The 25,951-nt window shown below is 40.4% G+C and overlaps 1 long non-coding RNA gene across 1 annotated transcript; it reads left to right on the forward strand.

The window, feature by feature from the left end:
• The first annotated feature begins 120 nt into the window (after positions 1-120).
• On the forward strand, positions 121-25,653 carry LOC135969528 (uncharacterized). The gene is made up of 3 exons (XR_010584787.2): positions 121-224; positions 23,440-23,590; positions 24,744-25,653. It is a non-coding gene; the product is annotated as an uncharacterized lncRNA (long non-coding RNA).
• The last annotated feature ends 298 nt before the right edge of the window (positions 25,654-25,951 follow it).

The raw sequence follows: 25,951 nt of genomic DNA on the forward strand, positions 1-25,951 counted from the left end.
TACAGCAGCTTCCTGGAGCTGGCTGGAAAGAGTTGAGACTGTTGGAATTTGGCCTGGGTCTGTAAATCTTTAGCTAACAGGGGCCTAATTCAATACTTTTTTAAAAAATCAAAAGACAATGAGTGTACTCTTAAATCACCCTGGGGTTTGCAATCTTTTTCACGTCTTACTCTCTCTGCAGAAGAAGACCTCCATTTTTCTCACCATCTGCGGCACCTCTCTAGGTGAGCTATAGAATGTGCTGTGCCTTAAAAAAAAGTCTCATTGTCTGAGCCTCTCATACTTGTCTTTCAGCATGCTGATTTGCTCTGGCTACACTTCTGGAAACTGGCAGCCTTAGGGAGGATTTTGTGACCAGTATTATGATTTTGTTGTGAGCTTGCCAGTCCTCTTCTGATTCCGGTTGAGTCAGTCTTGTTGGGTCTTGATGCTTATTCTCTTTTTGTTTACTCCACAGGAGATTTCATCACAGTGCCTCCGGGAATGGACTACATACAATTTTCTGTATAGATGATGGGACTCGATCTTAAAATGTATTCCAAGTATTGGGCAATCCCTCTTCAACCTCCTTCCAAAATAGTACTTTTTAAAAATTATTATTATACTTTAAGTTCTGGGATACATGTGCAGAAAGTGCAGGTTTGTTACATAGGTATACATGTGCTATGGTGGTTTGTTGCACCCTTCAACCCATCATCTAGATTAGGTATTTCTCCTAATGCTGTCCCTCCCCTAGCCTCCCACCCCCTGACAGGCCCCAGTGTGTGATGTTCCCCTCCCTGTGTCCACATGTTCTCATTGTCCCACTCCCACTTATGAGTAAGAACATGCAGTGTTTGGTTTTCTGTTCTTGTGTTAGTTTGCTGAGAATGATGGTTTCCAGCTTCATCCATGTCCCTGCAAAGGATACGAACTCATCCTTTTTTATGGCTGCATAGTATTCCATGGTATATATGTGCCACATTTTCTCTATCCAGTCTGTCATTGATGGGCATTTGGGTTGGTTCCAAGTCTTTGCTATTGTGAAGAGTGCTGCAATAAACATACGTGTTCATGCGTCTTTATAGTAGAATGATTTATAATCCTTTGGGTATATACCCAGTAATGGGATTGCTGGGTCAAATGGTATTTCTGGTTCTAGATCCTTAAGAAATTGCCATACTGTCTTCCATAATGGTTGAACTAATTTACACTCCCACAAACAGCGTAAAAGCATTCCTATTTCTCTACATCCTCTCCAGCATCTGTTGTTTCCTGACTTTCTAATGATTGTCATTCTAACTGGCATGAGATGGTATCTCATTGTGGTTTTGATTTGCATTTCCCTAATGACCAGTGATGATGGACTTTTTTTCATACAGTTGTTGGCCACATAAAGGTCTTCTTTTGAGAAGTGTCTGTTCGTATCCTTCACCCATTTTTTGATGGGGTTGTTTTCTTCTTCTAAATTTAAGTTCCTTGTAGATTCTGGATATTAGCCCTTTGTCAGATGGATAGATTGCAAAATTTTTCTCCCATTCTGTAAGTTGCCTGTCCACTCTGATGATAGTTTCTTTTGCTGGGCAGAAGGTCCTTAGTTTAATTAGATCCCATTTGTCAATGTTGGCTTTTGTTGTTATTCCTTTTGGTGTTTTAGTCATGAAGACTTTGCCCATGCCTATGTCCTGAATGGTATTGCCTAGGTTTTCTTCTAGGGTTTTCAAGGTTTTAGGTCTTACATTTAAGCCTTTTATTGACCTTGAGTTAATTTTTGTATAAGGTGTAAAGAAGGGGTCCAGTTTCAGTTTTCTGCATACAGCTAGCCAATTTTCCCAATGCCATTTATTAAATAGGGAATCCTTCTCTATTGCTTTTGTCAGGTTTGTCAAAGATCAGATGGTTGTAGATGTGTGGCGTTATTTCTGAGGCCTCTGTTCTGTTTCATTGGTCTACATACCTGTTTTGGTACCAGTACCATGCTGTTTTGGTTACTGTAGCCTTGTAGTATAGTTTGAAGTCAAGTAGCACAATGCCTCCAGCTTTGTTCTTTTCACTCAGGATTGTTTTGGCTATATGGGCTCTTTTTTGTTTCCATATGAAATTTAAAGTAGTTTTTTCTAATTCTGTGAAGAAAGTCAAAGCTAGCTTGACGGGGATAGCATTGAATCTATAAATTACTTTGGGCAGTATGGCCATTTTCACGATATTGATTCTTTCTATCCATGAGCATGGAATGTTTTTCCATTTGTGTCCTCTCTTATTTCGTTGAGCAGTGGTTTGTAGTTCTCCTTGAAGAGGTCCTTCATATCCCTTGTAAGTTGTATTCCTAGGTATGTTATTCTCTTTGTAGCAATTATGAATGGGAGTTCACACATGATTTGGCTCTCAATAATAGACGTTGTCTATTATTGGTGTATAGGAATGCTTGTGATTTTTGCACATTGATTTTGTATCCTGAGACTCGGCTGAAGTTGCTTATCAGCTTAAGGAGTTTTTGGGCTGAGATGATGGGATTTTCTAAATATACGATCATGTCTTCTGCAAACAGAGACAATTTGACTTCCTCTCTTCCTATTTTAATACCTTTATTTGTTTCTCTTGCCTGATTGTCCTGGCCAGAACTTCCAATACTATGTTGAATAGGAGTGGTGACAGAGGGCATCTTTGTTTTGTGCCAGTTTTCAAAGGGAATGCTTCCAGCTTTTGCCCATCCAGTATGATATCAGCTGTGGGTTTGTCATTAATAGCTCTTATTATTTTGAGATATGTTCCATCAATATCTAGTTTTATGGAGAGTTTTTAGCATGAAGGGCTGTTGAATTTTATCAAAGGCCTTTTCTACATCTATTGAGATAATCATGTGGTTTTTGTCATTGGTTCTGTTTATGTGATGGATTAAGTTCATTGATTTGTGTATGTTGAACCAGCCTTGCATCCCAGGGATGAAGCTGACTTGATCATGGTGGATAATCGTCTTGATGTGCTGCTGGATTTGGTTTGCCAGTATTTTATTGAGGATTGTTGCATTGATGTTCATCAGGGATACTGGCCTGAAAGTTTCTTTTTTTTGTTGTGTCTCTTCCCATTTTTGGTGTCAGAATGATGCTGGCCTCATAAAATGAGTTAGGGAGGAGTCCCTCTTTTTCAATTGATTGGAAAATTTCAGAAGGAATGGTACCAGTTCCTCTTTGTACATCCGGTAGAATTCAGCTGTCAATCCGTCTGGTCCTGGATTTTTTTTTTTTTTTTTTTGGTTGGTAGGCTATTAATTGCTGCCTCAGTTTCAGAACTTGTTATTGGTATATTCAGGAATTCAACTTCTTCCTGGCTTAGTCTTGGGAGGTGTATGTGTCCAATAATTTATCAGTTTCTTCTAGATTGTCTATTTGCATAGAGGTGTTTATAGTATTCTCTGACGGTAGTTTGTATTTCTGTGGCATCAGTGGTGATATCCCCTTTTTCATTTTTATTGTGTCTATTTGATTCTTCTCTCTTTTCTTCTTTAATAGTCTGGCTAGTGGTCTATCTATTTTGTTGACGTTTTCAAAAAACCTGCCCCTGGATTCATTGATTTTTTTCAGGGTTTTTCATGTCTCTATCTCCTGTTCTGCCCTGATCTTAGTTATTGCTTGTCTTTTGGTAGCTTTTGAATTTTTTGTTTTTGCTTCTCTACTTCTTTTAATTGTGATGTTAGGGTGTTGATTTTAGATCTTTTCCACTTAGTCCTGTGGGCAATTAGTGCTATAAATTTCCCTCTAAACCGTGCTTTAGCTGTGTCCCAGAGATTCTGGTACATTGTGTTTGTTCTCATTGGTTCCAAAGAACTTATTTATTTTTGCCTAATTTTGTTATTTACCCAATAGTCATGCAGGACCAGGTTGTTCAGTTTCCATGTAGTTGTGCAGTTTTGAGTGAGTTTCTTAATCCTGAGTTCTAATTTTATTGCACTGTAGTCTGAGAGACTGTTTGTTATGATTTTCGTTCTTTTGCATTTGCTGAGGAGTGGTATACTTCCAATTATGTGGTCAATTTTAGACTAAGTGTGATGTGCTGAGAAGAATTTGTATTCTATTGATTTGGGGTGGAGAGTTCTGTAGATGTGTATCAGGTTCACTTGGTCCAGAGCTGAGTTCAAGTCCTAAATATCATTGTTAATTTTCTGTCTCATTGATCTAATATTGACAGTGGGGTGTTAAAGTCTCCCACTGATACTGTGTGGGAGTCTAATTCTCTTTGTAGGTCTCTAAGAACTTGCTTTATGAATATGGGTGCTCCTGTATTGGGTGCATATATATTTAGGATAGTTAGCTCTTCTTGCATTGATCCTTTTCCCATTATGTAATGGTTTTCTTTGTCTTTTTTTTTATCTTTGTTGGTTTAAAGTCTGTTTTATCACAGACTAGGATTGCAACCCCTGCTTTTTTTTTTTTTGCTTTCCATTTGCTTGGTAAACATTCCTCCATCCATTTATTTTGAGCCTATATGTGTCTTTGCATGTGAGATGGGTCTCCTGAATGCAGCACACTGATGGGTCTTGATTCTTTATTCAATATGCCAGTCTGTGTCTTTTAACTGGGATATTTAGCCCATTTACATTTAAGGTTAATATTGCTATGTTTAAATTTGATCTTGTCATTATGATGTTAGCTGGTTATTTTCCCCATTAGTTGATGCAATTTCTTCATAGCGTTGATGGTCTTTACCATTTGGCATGTTTTTACAGTGGCTGGTACCGGTTGTTCCTTTCCATGTTTAGTGCTTCATTCAGGAGCTCTTGTAAGGCAGGTCTGGTGGTGACAAAATTTCCAGCATTTGCTTCTCTGTAAAGGATTTTATTTCTCCTTCACGTATGAAGCTTAGTTTGGCTGGATATGAAATTCTGGGTTGAAAATTCTTTTATGAATGTTGAATATTGGTCCCCACTCTCTTCTGCCTTGTAGGGTTTCTGCAGAGAGATCTGCTGTTAGTCTGATGGGCTTCCCTTTGAGGGTAACCCAACTTTCTGACTGCCCTTAACATATTTCTTGTCATTTCAACCTGGTGAATCTGACAATTATGTGTTTTGGGGTTGCTCTTCTCGAGGAGTATCTTTGTGGTGTTCTTTGTATTTCCTGAATTTGAATGTTGTCCTGTCATGCTAGGTTGGGGAAGTTCTCCTGAATAATATCCTGAAGAGTGTTTTCCCACTTGTTTCTATTCTTCCTGTCACTTTCAGGTACACAAATCAAATGTAGGTTTGGCCTTTTCACATAGTCCCATATTTCTTGGAGGCTTTGTTTGTTCTTTTTCATTCTTTTTTCTCTAATCTTGTCTTCATGCTTTATTTCATTAAGTTGATCTTCAATCTCTGATATGCTTTCTTCCACTTGATCGATTCTGCTATTGGTACTTGTGTATGCTTCATGGAGTTCTCATGCTGTGTTTTTCAGCTCCATCAGGTCATTTATGTTCTTCTCTAAACTGGTTATTCTACTTAGCAATTCCTCTAACCTTTTCCCAAGGTTTTTAGCTTCCCTGCATTGGGTTAGAACATGCTCCTTTAGCTCAGAGGAGTTTGTTATTATCCACCTTCTGAAGCCTACTTTGGTTAGTTTGTCAAACTTATTCTCCGTCCAGTTTTGTTCCCTTGCTAGTGAGGAGGTGTGATCCTTTGGAGGAGAAGAGCCATTCTGGTTTTTGGAATTTTCAGCCTTTTTGCGCTGGTTTTTCCTTATCTTCATGAATTTACCTACCTTTGGTCTTTGATGTTGGTAACCTTTGGATGGGGTTTTTGTGTGGACGTCTTTTTTGTTGATGTTGATGTTATTCCTTTCTGTTTGTTAATTTTCCTTCTAACATTCAGGCCCCTCTGCTGCGGATCTGCTGGAGTTTGCTGGAGATCCACTCCAGACCCTGTTTGCCTGGGTATCACCAGCAGAAGCTGCAGAACAGCAAAGATTGCTGCCTGTTTCTACTTCTGGAAGCTTTGTCCCAGAGTGGCACCCACCAGATGCCAGCCAGAGTTCTCCTGTACGAGGTGTCTGTCGACTCCTGCTGGGAGGTGTCTCCAAGTTAGGAAGCACGGGGGTCAGGGACCCACTTGAGGAGGCAGTCTGTCCCCTAGCAGAGCTTGAGCACTATGCTTGGAGATCCACTGCTCTCTTCAGAGCCAGCAGGCAGGAACATTTAAGTCTGCTGAAGCTGCACCTAGAGCTGCCTCTTCCCCCAGGTGCTCTGTGCCAGGGAGATGGGAGTTTTATCTATAAGTGCCTGACTGGAGCGCCTGCCTTTCTTTCAGGGATGCCCTTCCCAGAGAGGAGGAATCTAGAGAGGCAGTCTGGCTACAGCAGCTTTGCCACGCTGCAGTGGGCTCTGTCCAGTACGAATTTCCCAGTGGCTTTGTTTGCACTGTGAGGGGAAAACTGCCTACTCAAGCCTCAGTAATGGCAGGCGTATCTCCCCCCATCAAGCTCCAACATGCCAGGTTGACTTCAGACTGCTGTGCTGGCAGTGAGAATTTCAAGCCGGTGGATCTTAGCTGGCTAGGCTCCATGGGGGTGGGATCTGCTGAACTAGACCACTTGGCTCCTTGGCTTCCAACACCTTTCCAGGGGAGTGAACAGTTTTGTTTCGCTGGCATTGCAGGCACCACTGGGTTATGAAAACTAATTCTTGCAGCCAGCTTGGTGTCTGCCCAAACGGCCACCCAGGTTTGTGCTTGAAACCCAGGGCCGTGGTGGTGTAGGCACCAAAGGAATCTCCTGGTCTGTGGGTTGTGAAGACCATGGGAAAAACATAGTATCTGGGCCGGAGTGCACTGTTCCTCACAGCACAGTCCCTCGTGGTTTCCCTTGTCTAGGGGAGGGAGTTCCCCAACCCCTTGCACTTCCCAAGTAAGGTGACACCCCACCCTGTTTTGGCTCGCCCCCCCGTGGGCTGCACCCACCGTCTAACCAGTCCCAATGAGATGAGCTGGGCACCTCAGTTGGAAATGCAGAAATCACCAGCCTTCTGTGTTGATCTCCCTGGGAACTGCAGACCTGAGCTGTTCCTATTAGGCCATCTTGCCAGCCCAGTAATCCAAAATAGTACTTATATATACATATGTATTTTTTTAACCTGCTTTCAATGGCAGGTTTTACCTCCCCTGCATATAAAAGAAGTTTGTGCTGGATCTTCTGGCCCTGAATTAAGAGTGACGTGATTGGAGAGGTAGTGAGTGCCTTTCTTGGGAAGTTTGTTTCCCATCCTTTGGGTGAGTTGGTTCCATCATGAAGATGGTAGCCTTGTAACCAATTTGAGAAGGAACCATTCCGGTTTAACAGCTGGACTCAAACAGTACGGATTTGGTGACGTGACTGCCATTGGCTAGCCCTTGGGTTAGATTCTCCAATCTAGGTCTCCATGAGAGCTGGAATCTTTTACCACTTGAGGGTCTGCAGTATAATAAAGAATAACTCTTCCAGCCAGCAGATCAGATCTCCAGAGATAGGGGTTTTCCTATACTCAGAGGAACAGAACAGGGAGGCCTTTTATCATTAATCAACATCAAGTGTATTGTGGGAAGTCCCAGTCAGTGTTTCGGGGCCTACAAATACCAAGTCTGGGCGAATTCCAAGCCCCAAGGGATCCTGGAGCAAGGTTGCTTCAGTCCATTTGAAATCTTTTCCAAGAACATGAAGAACGTCTTCAGGTGAGCCTAGTCCCCCTTTCTTGAGTTGCAGTTGTGAAGATTGATATCTTGGTCTTGGCTCATGCTCCCATTTTTCTTTTCTGCTGTTACTATTCCTCTAGGAGAGATTCAAGTTTTCTTATCTGGTTTTGGAAACAATGAGTTCAGGCTATCTCTGCATTTTAGTTCAAAAATATAGTATCTGAGAATGAATTTACAGAATGAAATTCCTAGCATGTGTCAACAGTGAGATGCCCTTTTCTCAGTTCTAAATTTTGTGACTCTGTGATGGCTCCCTATTTCACTCAGGGTAAAAGCTAAAGTCCTTACAGGGACTTCAAGACTCAAAACTCCTGACCTTGTGCATTCTGACCTCATCTATGGATTCCCGCCCCTGCACCCCCGCTTATCCTTGCTGTTTCTTGAGCATACCAGGGATGTGCCTGCCTCAGAGCCTTTGCTTTAGCAGTTCCCTCTGCCCCCAGATATCCACATGGCCCACTCCTTTATCTCTAACAGCTCACGTTTCAGTGAGGCCTTCCCTGACTCTGTTTAACACTGCAACCTGCCTTTCCAGTCCTCCCAGCACTCCTGACTGCCCTACTGTGGTGTGCTTATTATTTTCCAAAGTACTTAGAAATATTATGTTACCTAATTATTTTCACGCCATTGTTTTTCTCCCATATGCCAGAATGGAAACTCCATAAGAGAAGCAATTTTTGTCTGCTGTGTTCACTGATAAATCCCACATGCCTAGAACAGTGTCATTGTGCAGGGTACACAGAAGGGTCTCAACAAATATATGGTAAGTCTTCCGTTCATATCATTGATAGGTTCTTAGGAAATGACTTGAGATAATTTTATCATAGGCCAATTGGTAAACAAGAATTAAGTTTCTACAGCATATTTCTGGTCACAAAAACATCACCAAACTTCTAAATAAAGACCAAGACACCTCTGATATTAAACATTGAAATAAATGTGAGTTATACATACATTTAGGAAAGATTCATAAAAACAAGTAAGATAATGATTTACCCACTTATTCCAGTTGAGGGTCTTGGGTGGCCAGAGCCCATCCTGGCAGCTCAGAGCAAATGACAGAAACCCACTCTGGACAGGTTGCCCTCCCATTGTGGGGCACACTCACACACCCACACTCACACACCCACACTGGGAGTGTAGATATGCCACTTAACCTAACATGTACAGGTTTGGGATGTGGGAGGAAACTGGAGGGCCCGGAGAAAACCTACACAGAAACGAGAATGTGTAGACCCGACACAGTGGCCCTGGCTGGGATGTGATATTTTCTTATTGACATCCTAACTAAATGACATCGAACTAAATGACATTCGAGGATTTGGTGTGTGCATGTATGTATGTGTATATAAATACACAGATATGTGTGTATATTTATGTGTATGTATATTGACATGTATGTAAATATACACAAATGTAGATAATATCTCTACATATATGTAACTATACACATATGTAAATATATGTGGATATATGTGTGTATAAATATAAACATATTTAAAATAATTCAGTTTCTTCAAGCTAGGTCTTTTACCTTAAAGCAGCCTCTTCGGTGGTAGGAAAATTCAGAACCCTGGAGATTTATAAGGACAGAGTTCTGTGGTTCATATTGGGGCTAGCCTGGTTAAAAAAGAGAAAAGAAAAATAAAAACCTTCTGCATTTGTTAAGAGGATAATGTGTCAAGAACACATAGTAAATACTGTTCTTAATAAGGGAATTGGCATTAGGGGCACCCACTGAAGACCCAGTCCACTTTAGGGATAGTGTGGATTATGGTAATTCATCTATGGAGTGTGTATTGGCATATAAGCAACAGAAAACTCAACTCACACTAGTCTTTAGAAATAAAAAGATTTAACCACTGGCCCATTTCATCTGTAGGTATCTACCCAAGAGAAATAAAAACACATGTCCACAAAAGACTTATACAAGAATCTTCATAGCAGTTTTCTTCATAGAACACAAAAACTGGAAACATCCCAGGTATCTATCAGTAGAAGAACAGCTGAACTGTAGTCTCTTCATAAATGGAATACTTCTCAGCAACAAAAAGAAATAAGCTACATGTAACAATATGAACGAATCCAAAAACTATTATGCTAAGAGAAACCTTACACAAAAAATACATACTATGTGATTCCACACATATGAAATTTAAAAATGGACAAAACTATGTGGAAAAATATTGGAAAAGTAGTTGCCTCTAGAGGTTTCGGATGGGGGATGATCAAGAAGAAACATTCCAAGGTGACGGTAATGTTCTATATCTTTGTAGGGGTTTGGGTTACATAGATGTATACATTTGTCAAAACGTAGAAACTTGTCGGCCCGGTGTAGTGGCTCACACCTGTAATCCTAGCACTTTGAGAGGCCAAGGTAGGAGGATTGCTTGAGCCCAGGAGTTCAAGACCAGTTTAGGCACTAGACCCTGTCTCTTCAAAAAAATTTTAAAGAATTAGCCAAGCATGATGGTGTACACCTGTAGTCCCAGCTACTTGGGAGGCTGAGGCAGGAGGATCACTTGAGCCTGGGAGGCTGATGATGCAGTGAGCTGTGATCTTGCCACTGCACTCCAGCCTGGGCAACAGAGAGAGACACTGTCTCAAAAACAAAAACAAAAATGTTAGCAAATTGCAACTAAGTTTTGTGCATTTCATGGCATACAAATTTTACTTCAAAAGATAAAATTATAAATAAATATTGATCTCCACTTAATAACATGGATGCTAAAGTATTTAGTTAGTGATGTGGATGCTGTAGTATTCTTGTCAGACACACCATCTGAAGCACAATAGCATATAGCATATAATTTTTTTCTTGAATTATTAGTCTTTATTTTGCCTTCATTTTTAAAAAAATTTATTTTTTATTATACTTTAAGTTCTAGGATACATGTGCACAACATGCAGATTTATTACATATGTATACATGTGCCATGTTGGTGTGCTGCACCCATTAACTCATCATTTACACTAGGTATATCTCCTAATAATATAGCATAATAATTTTCAAATGCATCCATGCTGTTACATGGAGCTCATTCCTTTTTATTGCTGAGAAGGATTCCATTTTATATACGGTAAACTGCATGCAATTTACTTTGAAATGTATCAAAAATAAGTTGAATTGATGGACTGAGAGAAGGATGGATATATGGATAGATATATGATCATGAAAGTATGGCAAAATATAAAAGATAGCCTTTAAGTATTCACTGAAAACGTCTTTAGACTGCTGTATGTTGAAACGATTCATGATATAATATTGAAAAAAAGATGAAGTGAAATTACTTGCTCTTGTAACCAAGAAGCTGAGAGGATAGCCAGGCTGCTGGCAGGAATTCAAACCAGACCTTTTCAGAGAGCTATAGGTGCCCCAGCAAGCCCCAATTTCTCCCAACAATATGAACAAGCTCACCACTGCACCGGCCTGAAGAACCATCAGGACTAATTTCATCATATCCCGTATATCATTCTCTGTCAGAGACACCATATGAAGCTCACTAACCACAGAATAGCTATTATCATCTGGGTCCTGCCCACCCCTCCCCTACAAGTAAACTCTTCTGTGCCCCTGGAACTCATGGTGTGTTCTCAGCAAAGCCCCCACATCTTCCACCTCTTCTCTGAATGTCCTTTCACCTTCTTGCTCCAACTGAAAACTGATTCTCCCTTAAGGATGCTGCTTCCCGGACAACCCTCTCGAATGTGGCTGCTTTTTTCACAGCTGCTGGACCTGGAGGGTACAGGTATCCTCCTTGCTTGTTGCCTCTTCCTGGTCATTCTTCTCTCCCCAAGCTTTGCAGCTCATGCCATCACACCAGACCATTTTCCCCCAAGAGGAGTAACCTAGACAACTAGTTAATACCTTCCTCTCTTGCCAACATGCATTCCCTGCTTGTCACTGTTAGCTGAAGACCGTGAGTCCAGTTTGACTGAGAAAATATTTACTCACCTATGTTTTTGCTCTGTGCTATTACTTCTGTCCTGTTACTATGGATAAACCATTCCTGTTCTTTTCTAGGATGGATTTTTCCACTTTGTACTGAATTCCACCTACTCTCATCATTCACAAACATTGCTCAAGAAAATTGCTCCCTGTCTATTGCTCCCTCTCCCCACACTTGGCTCTCTCTATTCCCCTTTGCGTTATTTTCCTATATTACATTTACCACCACCCACACGTGGCTCTCTCTATCCCCCTTTGCGTTATTTTCCTATATTACATTTACCACCACCTTGTACGTTATTTATTTACTATCAACTTCTCCACAAGGGGCATTTACCTGGAGTTAACCTGGGATTTCAGGAGGTCTTTGGCTAGGAAAATAATCGTATCATTGTTTTGACTATCTTCTAACTGAAATTGAGCATTTCCTTTAATTATGAGTAGAGATGGAAAACTTCATGACTTAGCAGTGCCTGTGACCTGTTATCAACAAGAAGTCGCAGATGTGTTTCCTATGACATTACAATTGTTGACAATACCTTGAAATATAAATTGTGCTGATTGCTTTGAAATTGTGGTAGTCGTTAGGCACATGCAGGTAGATGGCGTGTGACTGCAGCCTTCCTTTTTAGAGATCCTCATGAGGTGCAGCTGGCAGATTAGAGCGCAGCTCTATGCCTGGTTGTCATTCAGTCACCAAATTGTGTTGGTGATAGTGACCCAGACACCTCATTGCTTTTTAGTATTTCCTACTTACAATGTTTATCAATACATTGAAGGAATGAGTTGTGTCTATTGTTTGTTTAAACTGAAGTAAGACTGGGCAGTTCAAATGAGAATTCTTAATTCTCCATAAGGGCACATGGCATTTTACAACAAGGATAGTGTGCAGGCTAAGAATAAACATTCAAATATATTTGATGGTTGAAATAATTACTGAAGTATGCTCTTTAACATTGCTAACAGACTGCACAGTCACACAGGTCAAGCACAGTGTGGCAAGTTACTGAATTTGAATATAATTTGTTTTCTTTGAATTCTACATATTTTATTTTACGCATTTGAAAATATTGTTTTAAGAAAGGATCTATAGACTGTATGAAACTGCCATGGGAGTCCATGGCACAAGAAGAGGTTAAAATCCCGTACTAGAACGCAAGCTCCAAGACTTTTTCTCTTATGTTCTTGGAAATTGCTGATCTCTTCTGCTCAAGAGTCTACCACATGGTGGAATTTGATTAATTTCAAGAATAACCTAAGGCCAGATAGGACTCGGTTATTTACATCCTCTCCTCACCCTAGCATTCAGCTCCTCACTTTCCCTGAGAGCCACCTTTCCTTTACTCACCATAGGTGGCATATTCATTAAAGGAATTGCATCCCTTTGAATGACTGAAGATAACATTCCTGAAAATCCTGCCAGCAGGTAAGGGATTCTAGACACAATGCCAGACCTTCAATACGTCCCTGTTAGGAGGCAACAGCATTAAAAAGCCAAAACCTCAAACTGAAACATTCTAACAAGAAACAAACCTGACAATAACAACTCATACTTTGGAGACTTGCATGTAGTTTTTATACCCCCCATGAAAGAAACATCACATTGTATTCTGAATTGACATTTTTGCCGTTTGAAAAACACGGAGACAAACTACGTTCTCAGAACAAATCTCAAGACTTCCGAAATGATGAATTTTTCTCTACTGAAAAGTCCTCCCTTCTGGCACCAGAGGAAGGCTCTTAGGGCGCCCCTTGCTCTTCTATTTGGATTTTAAAAATGTGACTTCTTCCTCTGTTGAGAGAAAAAGTCATAGAAAAAACAGTTTTAAACACTGTGGTTCATTTCAAGAATTACAACCAAAATGCATGCATTAATATGCTACAGCAAGACTTAAGTGGTGACTACACCACTACTCCAGTTATGTGTAGGCTTTCCAATGTACAATGTCATCTTCCCAACCACAATAAGCAGTTCCAAACAGATCAAAAGGACCCAGTAATGGCAGTACTTTCTTTTTCTTTTTCTTTTTTCTTTTTCTTTTTTTTTTTTTTTTTTTGAGACAGTTTCACTCTGTTGTCCAGGCTGGAGTGCAGTGGTATGATCTTGGTTCACTGCGGCAACCTCTGCCTCCCAGGTTCAAGCAATTCTCCTGCCTCAGCCTCCCGAGTAGCTTACAGGTACTTGCCACCACGCCTGGCTAATTTTTGTATTTTTAGTAGAGATGGGGTTTCTCCATGTTGGCCAGGCTGGTCTTGAACTCCTGACTTCAAGTGATCTGCTCGCTTTGGCCTCCCAAAGTGCTGGGATTACAGGCACGAGCCACTATGCCCAGCTGGCAGTACCTAGTTTCTTATGATGGGAAAAAATGATGGGAAAGGAGCTTTTCTAAAGAAAATCACATTAAACCTGATAAATATCTGATTAATAGTGTCCTGATATCTGATTAATAAACTCCCTAGGGTCTATTTTTAAAAATACCTATATTTTCTTATAAACATTTCAAGAACAGAGAACTAACATCTACTGATTTTGTATTACTTCCAGGTGGAGGGCTTGTTGCCTGACAAATATCCCATTTGAATTTTCCCAACAACCCAATGAAGGGTTGCAACATTAGGGAGGGTCAAGCTTAGAGGGGTTAGGTGATCTCCCCAAAATTTCCATCATAACACGTAGCTCGTGAGCTCATGGAATTTCCCCAAATTTAGCATTTCATACCATCTTTGTGGTTCTATTATTTGCTCAATATTATTCTTTAAATTGACTGGCTTAAAAGATGAAATAAATTTATTCAAAAAGCTAACTTTGCATTGTTGCTGGTAATGAAGAAATAATATCACTTGCCATAGGTTGAAGGTGATTGGAAAAATAAATACAATGAAAAGAGGAACGTGTCAGCACATTGCAGCCAAATGTGGTTGTCAGTAAACATCCAGGGCCCAAGTCTGACTCTCTGCTTAAACTGGAAGCTTGCAAGGATTGGAGGTATAATAAAGCCATAATTAGTAGCAAAAAGAGAGGTTGTCCTTGGATAGTCAGAAGGAATGAGAGAGAAGTGAAAAGAAAAGAACTCCCCGACCATGTAATTCAATGTTATTTAATTCCATGACCCAGAACCATCTAAAATCATCTCCTGAACCACTGGCGGTACTTGTCTCATGCTTGGGAAAACATGATACAACATACTCTATTGTAGATAGCTTTGACAGATGTTGTTGGCAGATTCCTTTGGCCCATGCAGGATGCCATCTGAAATTTTTATACCATTCCTTTGCATGCAGCTGGCTTCTGAACTCAGCCTGAGGTCTTTCTATGGCCCATAGGATCCTGCATGGCTAGCATGCAGGAGGGCCAGGCCTGGAGTGCAGAGTTAAATCCCCAAGAATAGCCATCAAATCATGAATTGGTGGATAAATACCCCTGCTTCCTTATACTTTGTCTGGCCGAATGTAAGGATTGTTCTATGCAGTCTCTCAAAGAGTCTTCTACACAAATGAGCCCCCGATGCCCACAGCAGCAACCTGCTCATTCACATTTTCTACATTACTTTTCCTCATTTCCTAGTCTCATTCTCCGACTTCTTCATTGTCTTGCCTGGGATTTCCTCCCCAGATGAATTGCTTTCACCTAAATCCTTTCCTAAGGGTTTGCTTTTAGAGAATACAACCAAAGAGTATATCTTCCGGCTTTGCATCTACAAATGAAAAAACAAAGAAAGAAAGAAATAACATAAAACAAAGCTATCTACTTGCTATTGTTTCCTGATAATCACGTCCAATCCTGTACTACTCTTATTCTTAAAACGGTGAGGCAAATCCAGATGTAGAAGCAGCCAGGGAGAAGGACTAACCTCTTAGAAACTTTCCAATAATGAAGACTTTGTAGACTCTTAGTGCAAGCCCCCATAGTCATCTTTGATGATTCAACCTTTCTTCTCATTGTGGAAAATCAAAAATTGATGTTTAATATGGCCTAGTAACCACAGTGGATATGCTGAGATCTTCTTTTCATTCTGGTCTTTAGACAGTTTAGGGGAGAGTTTGATTACATCCTATCTTTCTTATGGAGATTGAACTGGTTGTTGAGTGGATTTTCTGATGATAAATTTCAAAGAAACTCCTCTGTCAGGAAAGGGAGAATAACCGATTGTTCATTTTAACTAAAATGGAAGAGCTTTGCTGACAATGTGTAGACTTGACTTTAGAGTACAATATGAACAGAATTTCATACATACCTTTAGAATATTGTCTGCAGAAGTTATATAACAAATGTATTACTAGATCCACACATAAGACCACAAGCCATATGAACTCAATGAAGCTTATGACTCCCATTAAGCTCTTTGAAAAAGTATGTCAGCAGAAAAGGATAATGATATATGGAGTGCTCACTTACCCACAGCAAAACTTGATGAAATCGTAACATTTTGAGATGGCACCCCTTTTCCTTTTAAAGAAACAAAATAACACAAATATGCTTGAAACTCTCTTTTACTTCTTCCATTCCTATTCCCTTTGTTTCCCAGATGGACTTTGTTTTTCTCCTGGATTTTATTTTTGTCATTCTTAAGGATGTTTTAATACTTTTACTTACACAGATGGTATCACAAACTATAGTATTGCTTTGAATGTCTTTAAACTTTATAGAAGTGGATTATTCTGTTTACATCAGTCTGCAACTTGATTTTTTACTTGATATTATAGAGACTTATCCATGTTTATATGTAGCTAAATGCTCCCTCATCTTAACTGCTATAAAACATTCCACTATATGAACAAACCAAAATTTGTTTTTCCATTTTCCAGTCGATGAACATGTAGATTGTTTCCAGTGTTTTCTTATAACAAACAATGCCTCTACAAGATATTCTTGAACATGAAAATTTGTGCATGTATGCAGAAATTTATCATAAGGTACATGCCTAGAAGTAGAAATACTAGGTTATATACCATGTGCAGCTTCAACTTTATTAGAGACTGCCAAGTTGCTCTTTAAAGACCTATTTATAATCCATTAGCATATTTGAAATTTCTCTTTCTTCTACATTCTTGCCCACATTTGGTGTGGACAGACTAAAATTTTTTGCCAACCTGAGGGCTCTGAATAGTATTTTATCTTTGTTTCAATTTGCATTTTCCTAATTCCTAGTGATGAAAAGGGATTATTTATATGTCTTGGATGATAATTATTTGTGGGTTTTCATATACATTGCAAATATTTCCTCCTAGTCAGTGAGCTTCTCTGCATCTTATTTTTGGTGTCCTTGGATGACTGGAAGTTCTGAATTTTAGTGTAGTCAATTTAATCAGTCTCTTTATAATTAGTGCATTTTGTGTATTGTTTAGGAAATGCTTCCCTACCTCGAAGTCATTCATACATCCTTCTATATAATATCCTGAAAATGTTATAATTTTACCTACAGTTAGTTCTAAAATCCACCTGGAATTAGAATAGAGAATTTGTATTTAAATTTTTTCCTTATGGATACCCAAATGTCCCAACACTATTTATTGAAAAGATTGCCATTTCCCTACTGCTCTGTATGGCCACATTTATCATAAATCAAGTATGCATATGTCCAAGGGAATATCTCCAGATTCTCAAGTCTGTTTTGTTGATCTATCTATCTGTGTCCTAATTCCACAATGTTTTTATTACTCTAGCTGTATAATCTTATTATTTGCCAGTGCAAATATCTCCCTCCACATCCCACTTTCTTCTTATTTGTGACTGCCCTGACTTTACGTAGCGGTTTCCTTTAGGATGAATGAACTTTAGGATGAGCTCGGTTTGTTCTACGAAAAGTCCTGTTAAAATGGTACTCAAAATTTTTGAATTTATAATTTGGGGATAATTTACATTTGTATAACATTGAGGCATCCTATCCATAAATATTTCTTCATTTATTTCAGTGTTCTTTTAAGCATTTCAACAGCAGTTTATCATTGCTTTTCTATGGGTGTCATGTTTCTCAAGTTCTGTCCAAAGGGAGGAGAAATAGACCCCACCTCTTAATGGCAAGTGGCAGGCTTCTGGCAAAGTATGCGGCTCCAGAAATACTTCTGTGGCTATTCTTGGAAAATACACTTTGCTACTGCCTATCCTCTGGCCACAGTAATTTATGTCCTTGTCATATGCAAAAGAAAACCCCTACCTTCTCCCCTACAGTCTGCAAAGCTCAGGCTCACAGTCTAAGATCTTGCCAGTAAGATCACGTTCACGTCCACCTGAAGCTCCTTAAGCTTGGTTCCTCAAAGAGAGCTTCTGGAGACAGTTCTTGTTTATCTTAAGATTTGTCACCTCCAGAAATAATTTGCAGCCGGGCGTGGGGGCTCACTCCTGTAATCCCGGCATTTTGGGAGGCTGAGATGGGTGGATCCCCTGAGGTCAGGAGTTCGAGACGAGTCTGGCCAATGTGGTGAAACCCTGTCTCTACTAAAAATTTTTTAAAAATTAGCTGGGCATGGTGGCGGGCGCCTGTAATCCCAGCTACTCGGGAGGCTGAGGCAGGAGAATGGCATGAAACCGGCAGGCAGACCTTGCAGTGAGCCGGGATTGCGCCACTGCACTCCAGCTTGGGTGACAGAGCAAGACTCCATTTAAAAAAAAAATAAAAATTAGCTGGGTGTGATGGTGAGCACCTGTAATCCCAGCTACTTGGGAGCCTGAGGCAGGAGAATCACTTGGACCTGGGAGGCGGAGGTTGCAGTGAGCCGAGATTGTGCCATTGCACTCCAGCCTGGGGGACAAGAGTGAAACTCTGCCTCAAAAAAAAAAAAAAAAAAAAGAAGAAAAAAAAAAGGAACAATTTGCTTGTTCCCTAGAGATGCAACATGTAATGGTGAAACAAGCATAACTACCATCGAGCATCCTTTTCAAAAAAGGCGAAACAGGAGGCACTCAGGAATCTGTAACCATTTTGAAATCCAGCCGGGTTCCTGTTGCCAGTTCCTTGGTGAGGGTACAGTCCTACTGCCTGTATATAATTCACTGTGGCTCTGCGTTATGCCCTCCATATCCTCTTTCCTTCTCCATAAAAAGTGGCCCATTTTGCAGTTGAATAGTTTTCTCAGTCAGCTTCCTGCATGTAAAATGTTGATTAAAGCATCTTTTTTGTGTAAGCTGATATAATTATTTTAAAAACCTTGTGGATTTCTTATGAATTGATTTCTGATACACTCCATCAGACAAAAGCTACATCCACAAATCTTGCAAAGATTTTCCACCTTGGGCTTGCTATAAAGCTGCAGAAGGACTCCTTAAATTCTTAAGAGTTCTAGTGGTTAACAGAGAAAATCTATGAAGCACTTCTTGACGATCTTTATAGGTCCCTTCGTCTGAACTAAACAGTTCTTGAGGCACTGCCCTAGGTATTTCTGAGGTTTTAACAAATAATATTATGGGTATAATCTTTAATCTTTGCTCGGAAGCCCTCTCTTAATTTCAGAATATTAGAGAGGCTGGGATTAAATAAGAGTTTATTTTTGAACACTGCAAGTCCTGGTTCCTATATTTTCTCTAAATTTTACTTGAAGAGTAAATAATTCCTTTTATAAAAGGTCATCTTTTTCCTCTCGTATTTAGTATAGACAATGTGAAGAAGCCAAGAGGCACTTTTAGTATTCTGCCTGAAACTTCTTTAGCTAGATCATCTGATTAATTAGGTATGTCTTCGATTTTCTCAATTATTGTGGGAACAGTGTTGCTAAACTTTCTCCCACTACTAACAAGGATTTCCTTTCTCCCAGTTTCCAATAACATTTTCCTCACTTTTAGTTAAGCCCTAATTAACAGCTTCATCAAGGGTTATGAGGCTTCCTCTAACAGCCTCTTTAAGATCCTTTAGACTTTCACTAACACTCTCCTTAGAGTTCTTTTCTGCCCACTACTTTGTCCCAAAGCCACTCTCACATGGTTTTTTATTGCCACCACATCTTACTTTGACACAAAAAATATGATCCAATGCTATGGCTGTATACAAATTACTCCAGAAAACGGTGGCATAAATATTCATTTATTTCACTCATGAATCTGTAACACAGATAGGTCTTGGTAGAGATAGCTTCTGTCTACTCCATTGGCCTTGGCTGGGGTTGCTTGAAGGCTGTGGGCTGGAACCACTTGATGGCTCACTCACTTCCATGTCTGCTGATTGATGCTGGCTATTCCTGAGACCTTAGCGAGGGTTGATGAAGGAAAGATCTAGGTGCGGTCTGTTCATGTGGCCTTGGCGTCTTTACAAAATGGTGGGTGAGTTCCAAGAGCCAATTTCCCAAAAAAGAGAGCATCAGAAAGAAGCCATATCACCTTCTATGACCTAGTTTCGGAAGTCCACAGCATTATTTATACCACATTCTACTTGTTGAGATAGTTGCAAGTCTTTCCCCAGGGGAAGGAAGACAGACTCCACCTGTTAATGGCAAGTGCAAGTTTCCAAAACATGATGTGGGACCAGAAATATTGGTATGGCCATTTTTGGAAAGACATTTGTTATAGTTACTATTGTATACAGTGTTGTCAGATAGGCTTCTCTAAAGGTGGCATTTGAATACCCATGAAAGTGAGGGAGTGAGTCACATTGTATTTGGGAAAGAATGGTGAAAACAAGTGCAAAGGCCCAGGGGCAGATTATAATGAATGTGTTTGAACTAGTGTGGCTGGAGTCAAGAAGGCAAGAGAGAGAATAGCAGTAGTGGTAAGTACAGAGAAATAGCCAGGGGCTTATTATCAAGGGTCTTGTAAGCCATTGTAAAGACTATAATTTTTATTCCAAGCCATGAGGGAGGGTGGTTAAGAGAAAAGAAATTTTATTGGACTTATATCTTAAAACGATCACTTACCGAGGCACAATGCCCAGGACTTTATAGAGTAGTTGCTATCACTGTGAAGATCAACCACACGGAGATAAATCAGAATGGAGTTTATTGCTACACACCCAGAGTACTCAATTATATTTGAGCCAAGGGATGAGTGATAAACCTTGGGCTCTTGTAAATGTCTTTCTAGAATCTATATTTGGTTTAAAGTTGCATTTGTACTTTTTAGGCATTCTTAATAGTGTTTAGCGCTGTCTCCAAGCAAGCATTCTCTGGTTTTGAAAAACCTTTTCTATGTATGGGGTGGCAATTGTACTGGATTGTTCCCTTTTAGCCCCCAGGCTCCACTCTCCCTCCATATCCTGCTGTCTGCCCCAGGAACTATTTCTATGTGTTAGTTCAATAGCCTCCTGGCCCTCTGGCTTTCAGGTAGGTGGCCGAAGGAAAGTTCCAGAAGATAAAAGGGAGAGAAGATAGTAAGATCAGGGTACTACTCATTCCCCAGGTTCCCTCTTTTCTCAACTATATCTTGACAGAAGGTCAAAGCAGCCTGTTCTATGTGACTCTTTTTTAAGTCCTGGTAGCCTCCGTGTCCCCTTCAGGCCTATGGGTGATGACAACTTCACTAGTGCCAGTACCCAGTTTATGCACTATCCCCTGTGGTTTCCTACACTCACACCACTGTAAACAGACTCTTCGCAAATAAAACCTCCTCCTCAAATTATCTTATTTTGTGTGTGCCATCTGCCCCTATTGGGACCCTGAGCTAGTACAGTGATACTGAATCTTTAAAAACTTAAACCAGGGTATTTATGCATTTAATTTTGGTCTGCTTTCTTTTTCTAGTTGTCCTCTTCCCCTCCCCTCCAGTCTTATGAACTGTGAGGGTGTAGGAATATGTATACAGAGCCATATACAGGATTTCAGGAGGTAACTTATCAGGGAGTACAACTGTCCAACCTGGGATATAAAATAAACAAATAGATGTACACCTAGAGGTGCCAATTTGGGCATTAAAATCCATGTGAAACTGGCACACAGATTTTCCTTATGTTAGTGGGAGAAGATTATCTGCTACCACCTTTACTCCCTATTTCCCCACAAAACCATTGAAAGTATATCATCACCTATCAACATTTCATAAAGAAATCTGAGCAGAGGGCTAAAAGAAGTGAACCTTACTTATATCTAATGACAAAACTCTAAAGATGTACGAAAGCTCTGGAACTGGGGTGGGGGCTGGGGAACAAGCTTACAGTCCAAAGCCTTGAAATAAACATTCTGAATCTCCTGCAATCCAGTTTAACATTAGCAGATTGCTCTCACCTGGTTCTTGGGCCTTTACATTTTTCTTTTGGTTTGCTAATTCCCCACCTACCACCTCCATCTTTCTTTTTCTCTTTTCAGAACAGGGCAGCATAGAGAAGATCTAATGGTCAAGTTTTTAAGCACCTGGCACATTTCTACTTTTTATAAAAAGAATATTATTGTACAGCTTTCCTCTTGCCTGAAAAACTCACTTGGACAAAGCCCAGCACTGGTCTCAGTAAGTCCTTACTCAACAATTATTGAAGGAAGGGCTACACTTTCCTAATAGAGGCCAATTTAACATCTGTCTTAAAATGGCATTTGGCTTGCAGGCTCTGAGGCAACCTCTTCTCATTCCCCAAGAAAAGACCTGTGAAGACTAATGAAAATGCAAAGACTTAAACAATAAAAAGTCTAATGGGACTAATTCCCTGGAAGGAGTTGGACCAAGAAAAATCTATGCAAAATTTCTCTCATGGCAACCTTAAGCTTGGTGATGCCTGAGCCAGCCAGGATAAAGGTGGGGATGGAGAGCTGCTGAGAGCGTATGCTAGTCTTACTGTAATAGTTAGGAGCACCATTCCCATACTCTGGCTATGTAACAAATTAGTCCAAAACCTAGTGGTTTCGAGCAATGGTAATCCTTTATTATCTCTCATAATTTTTGTAGATAAGGAATTCAAACAGGGCATAGTAACTTCAGCTTGTGTCTGCTCGCTAGTGTCTAGAGCCTCAGGGGAAAGACTCAAAAACTAGAGCCTGGAATCATCTAAAAGCCCATTTACTCACTTTTCTGTTGGTTGATGCTGGCTCTTGATTGGAAGCCTCATTGGGGCTGTCAGCCAGAACACACCTTGTAGGGCCTCTCTGTGTGGCCTGAGCTTCCTTACAACATGGTGGCTAGATTCTAAAAGGGAAGCGTTTGAAGACAGAGGAGAGCTGGGCTGAAATCTTATTGCCTTTTATAATCTGTCCTTGGAAGTCACACAGTGTCACTTCCTTCAAACTCTTGGTCAAGACAGTTAGCAGAGTCTACCCAGGTTCAAAGAGAGGAAACAGACTCCCTGCTGGATGAAGAGGTGTCACAATACTTTGTAAAATGTCATGTGGGATGAGATATATGTTTTGATGCCGCCATCTTTGGAAAAGACAATATGCCAAGATAGGGGCTCTCAGGGTGAGCTGGCCCGGGTTGGAATTCTTGCTGTGCTACTTGCTAACCTTGGGTGAGTATGACCTTGGGCTAGTAAAGACTTGAACTCCCTGTACCTCAATTTCCTCATAGTATTGATGTGAAGATTCAGTGAGGTACATATCAAACAATTAGAATAGTACTTGGCACATGTTAACTGCCTAAAAAGTCAGGTTTTATTATATAATGTAGCTGGGGGATGCTCTGTTCTCACCACCCACTTCCATCTTTTCCTTTCTCTAGTGGGAACGAAGGGTCCTTTAGCATAATAATAAGTTAGATTACACTGTAAGAGATGACTGATACTGGAATAAAAGGGAAGGGATTATTAGTCTCGTACCTTTTCTCATCCAAAGAATCTGAAACCCTTCGCCTGGTCCTGGTCCCTTGGAGGAAACTGCTGACTACAGGGAAAATATGGTCTGCTGCAGATAAGGGCTCCCAAATTAGAGGATCTAGGTTAGAATTTGTGCTCTGTTACTAAGTCTCTGACAATAACAGTTTGCAGGATAGAAGATGAAGTTGAGAAGCTATGGAGAGGCGAGCAGAGGAAGAGAGGGGAAACAGAAAGAAGGAAGACCTCCTATAACATCTGTGAACCTGGCTGGATGCAGTGGCTCACGCCTGTAATCCAACACTTTGGGAGGCCAAGGTGGGTGAATCACCTGAGGTCAGGAGTTTGAGACCAGCCTGGCCAACATGGTGAAACTCCGTCTCTACTAAGAATACAAAAATCAGCCGGGTGTGGTGGCATGCACCTGTAATCCCAGCTACTCTGGAGGCTGAGGCAGGAGAATCAGCTTGAAGCCAGGAGGTGGAGGTTTCAGTGAGCCGAGATTGCGCCACTGCACTGCAGCCTGGGCGACAGAGCGAGACTCCATCTCAAAATAAAATAAAATAAATCTGTAACCTGATTTGGCCTGGCACAAAAGGCAACGTAGTAGGACTCTGTGTTCATTATAGCCTACTAATGAGAATTTTAAAAATAGATCTAATGGTTGTACTTGCCTGCTTTCTAAACATTATGGGCATAGGGAGGTTGCCTCTCTGCATGTCTGTCCAGAAAAAAACGCACCAAAATAGTAATACTGGCTTTCCTGGGTAAGATTAAAAGTGATTTTTATTTTTGTTTTTTTAAAAAAACTTTCCCAAATCTTCTATCATTTCATAATTCAAATAAATGTTAGGGAAAACAATGACCTCCTGATCCACAGCAGCTGTGCCTCCACATCAATAATGCTTCTGAATATCAATTACCAACATGCTCTTGCCAGCATTTCAATGGGAAGAAATGAACTGAACCAACCTCTGTAGCTTGCTTGCTTCCTTCAAGAGAAAGGAAAGTTGGCAGAATTGCTCGTGAACTGGAATCTGCAGAATCACTGTGATGGGGTGACTTACAGAGTGGGGAAGAGGTCTGCTCATGGCCCAGATTAGAGTGACCCTACTGAAATGACTGCCTCAAAAACCCAAGGCCCACCATGTCCACCTATTGAAATTATCTAAAGAATTCAATGAGTTTCCCAGTGACCCAGCTCCCTGTGACTTGAACATGGTTTCTGCTATTTCAATTGAAAGTACCATAGCTCACAGAGCTGGAGGAGGGGTGCGTGAGAGATTGCAGAGCCCAGCCCAGCCACACCCCCACCCCTTCTCTCTGTTGCTAACTGCACACACAGAGGTCCTTAGGGAAGGGGAAATGCAATAAGAAAGCACCTGTGAATTCCTTGCAGAACTCCCCCATGGCTACATTCCACCCTTTCCTCTCTTATAAAAGATTCCATTTGCTCCATTTCTGACCCCAGGGCATGGACAAATGGATGGTGGCCTGGTGTGGCTTCTCTGCTCTTGGCTGTGTTCCCCCGCACCAATTAATCACCATACCCCAGCGTGACAGGCCCGGCTCTTTGCTGCAGCTCATCCTCCGGCTGTTCCGGTGATTACTCTAAAGCCTTCCCCAGATGCAAGAATTTCTCAATGTTTTTTTCTTCCCTATTGCTCCATGTGCTGGCTACTGCACCGAAAGGGGCTGTGGTTCCCTCCCACAGAGCTAACTGGTCAGTAAGGAACCCTGAGGACCTAATTTGAGTTCAGGCCCTGTCACCCACTAGTTTTACCATCTTGGACATGTCAGTTGAGATTTGCCTAAGCTTCCTCATCTTTGGAGAGAGGATAATAGCAAGTACTTGGCCATCTTCAAGAAATAATTGTAATAATCTGATGAGGGATTTTAAATTATTTTTTTAAAATCCCTTCTCAGAATTGTGTTTTTAAATAAATAAAATATATAGGACTGCCAGCAAAACCAATTGTATTAAAACACAATTATCAAAGTATTAAATCAATTAATATAAAAATAAATTTCTATTAGTGCATTAAATAAGAAGATTTAGCAGTGAGTCTAAAAACCACAGTGTTTTCAAGCTGGTGATGAGTCTAAATGATACTTTGAGGTATCTACAACAGTAGTGATGTGATATGAAAGTATCTGATTTCATTTGGTGACAAAGTCAAAGTCACAGGTACTGCCAGGACTGTGACTTGTTACTTATGTTCATAATTTTAAAAAATGCTAAGTTTTAGTTAGAGTTCAGTGGGAAAAAAAAAGTTCTCATCTAAGTTTAGTCTCCCTGAAATTGATTCACATATTCCTGTGAGTCCACGGACTCCAGGAATCAAGAAACTCTAATAAAAATGAGATAATGTATGTGAAAATGCTTTGGACACTGTGTGGTTTGATGAATTTGAAAGATAGAGGAAGATTCTCAAGCCATCTGGTTCAAGTTTCTTTGTGTCTTTAGATTCCTCCTATGTTAGTTTCCTTGAGGAAGTTTTGGGAGTTGTTAGGTTTTGGCAAGAACCATCCTTACAACACAGGCCATTAATACCCACTTGAGGTCTAAAGAATCAGGTCTCAGAGTTAGCCTGTCGTTTTCCCCATCCTCAGGTAAAGCAAGCACGTCTCTAACTGTGGTTCCTAACTCACCACATTAAGATGACCTAGGTGAGTGAG

This window comes from Macaca fascicularis, chromosome 2 (assembly GCF_037993035.2).
Source record: "Macaca fascicularis isolate 582-1 chromosome 2, T2T-MFA8v1.1".
In the NCBI taxonomy this organism is placed as follows: domain Eukaryota; kingdom Metazoa; phylum Chordata; class Mammalia; order Primates; family Cercopithecidae; genus Macaca; species Macaca fascicularis.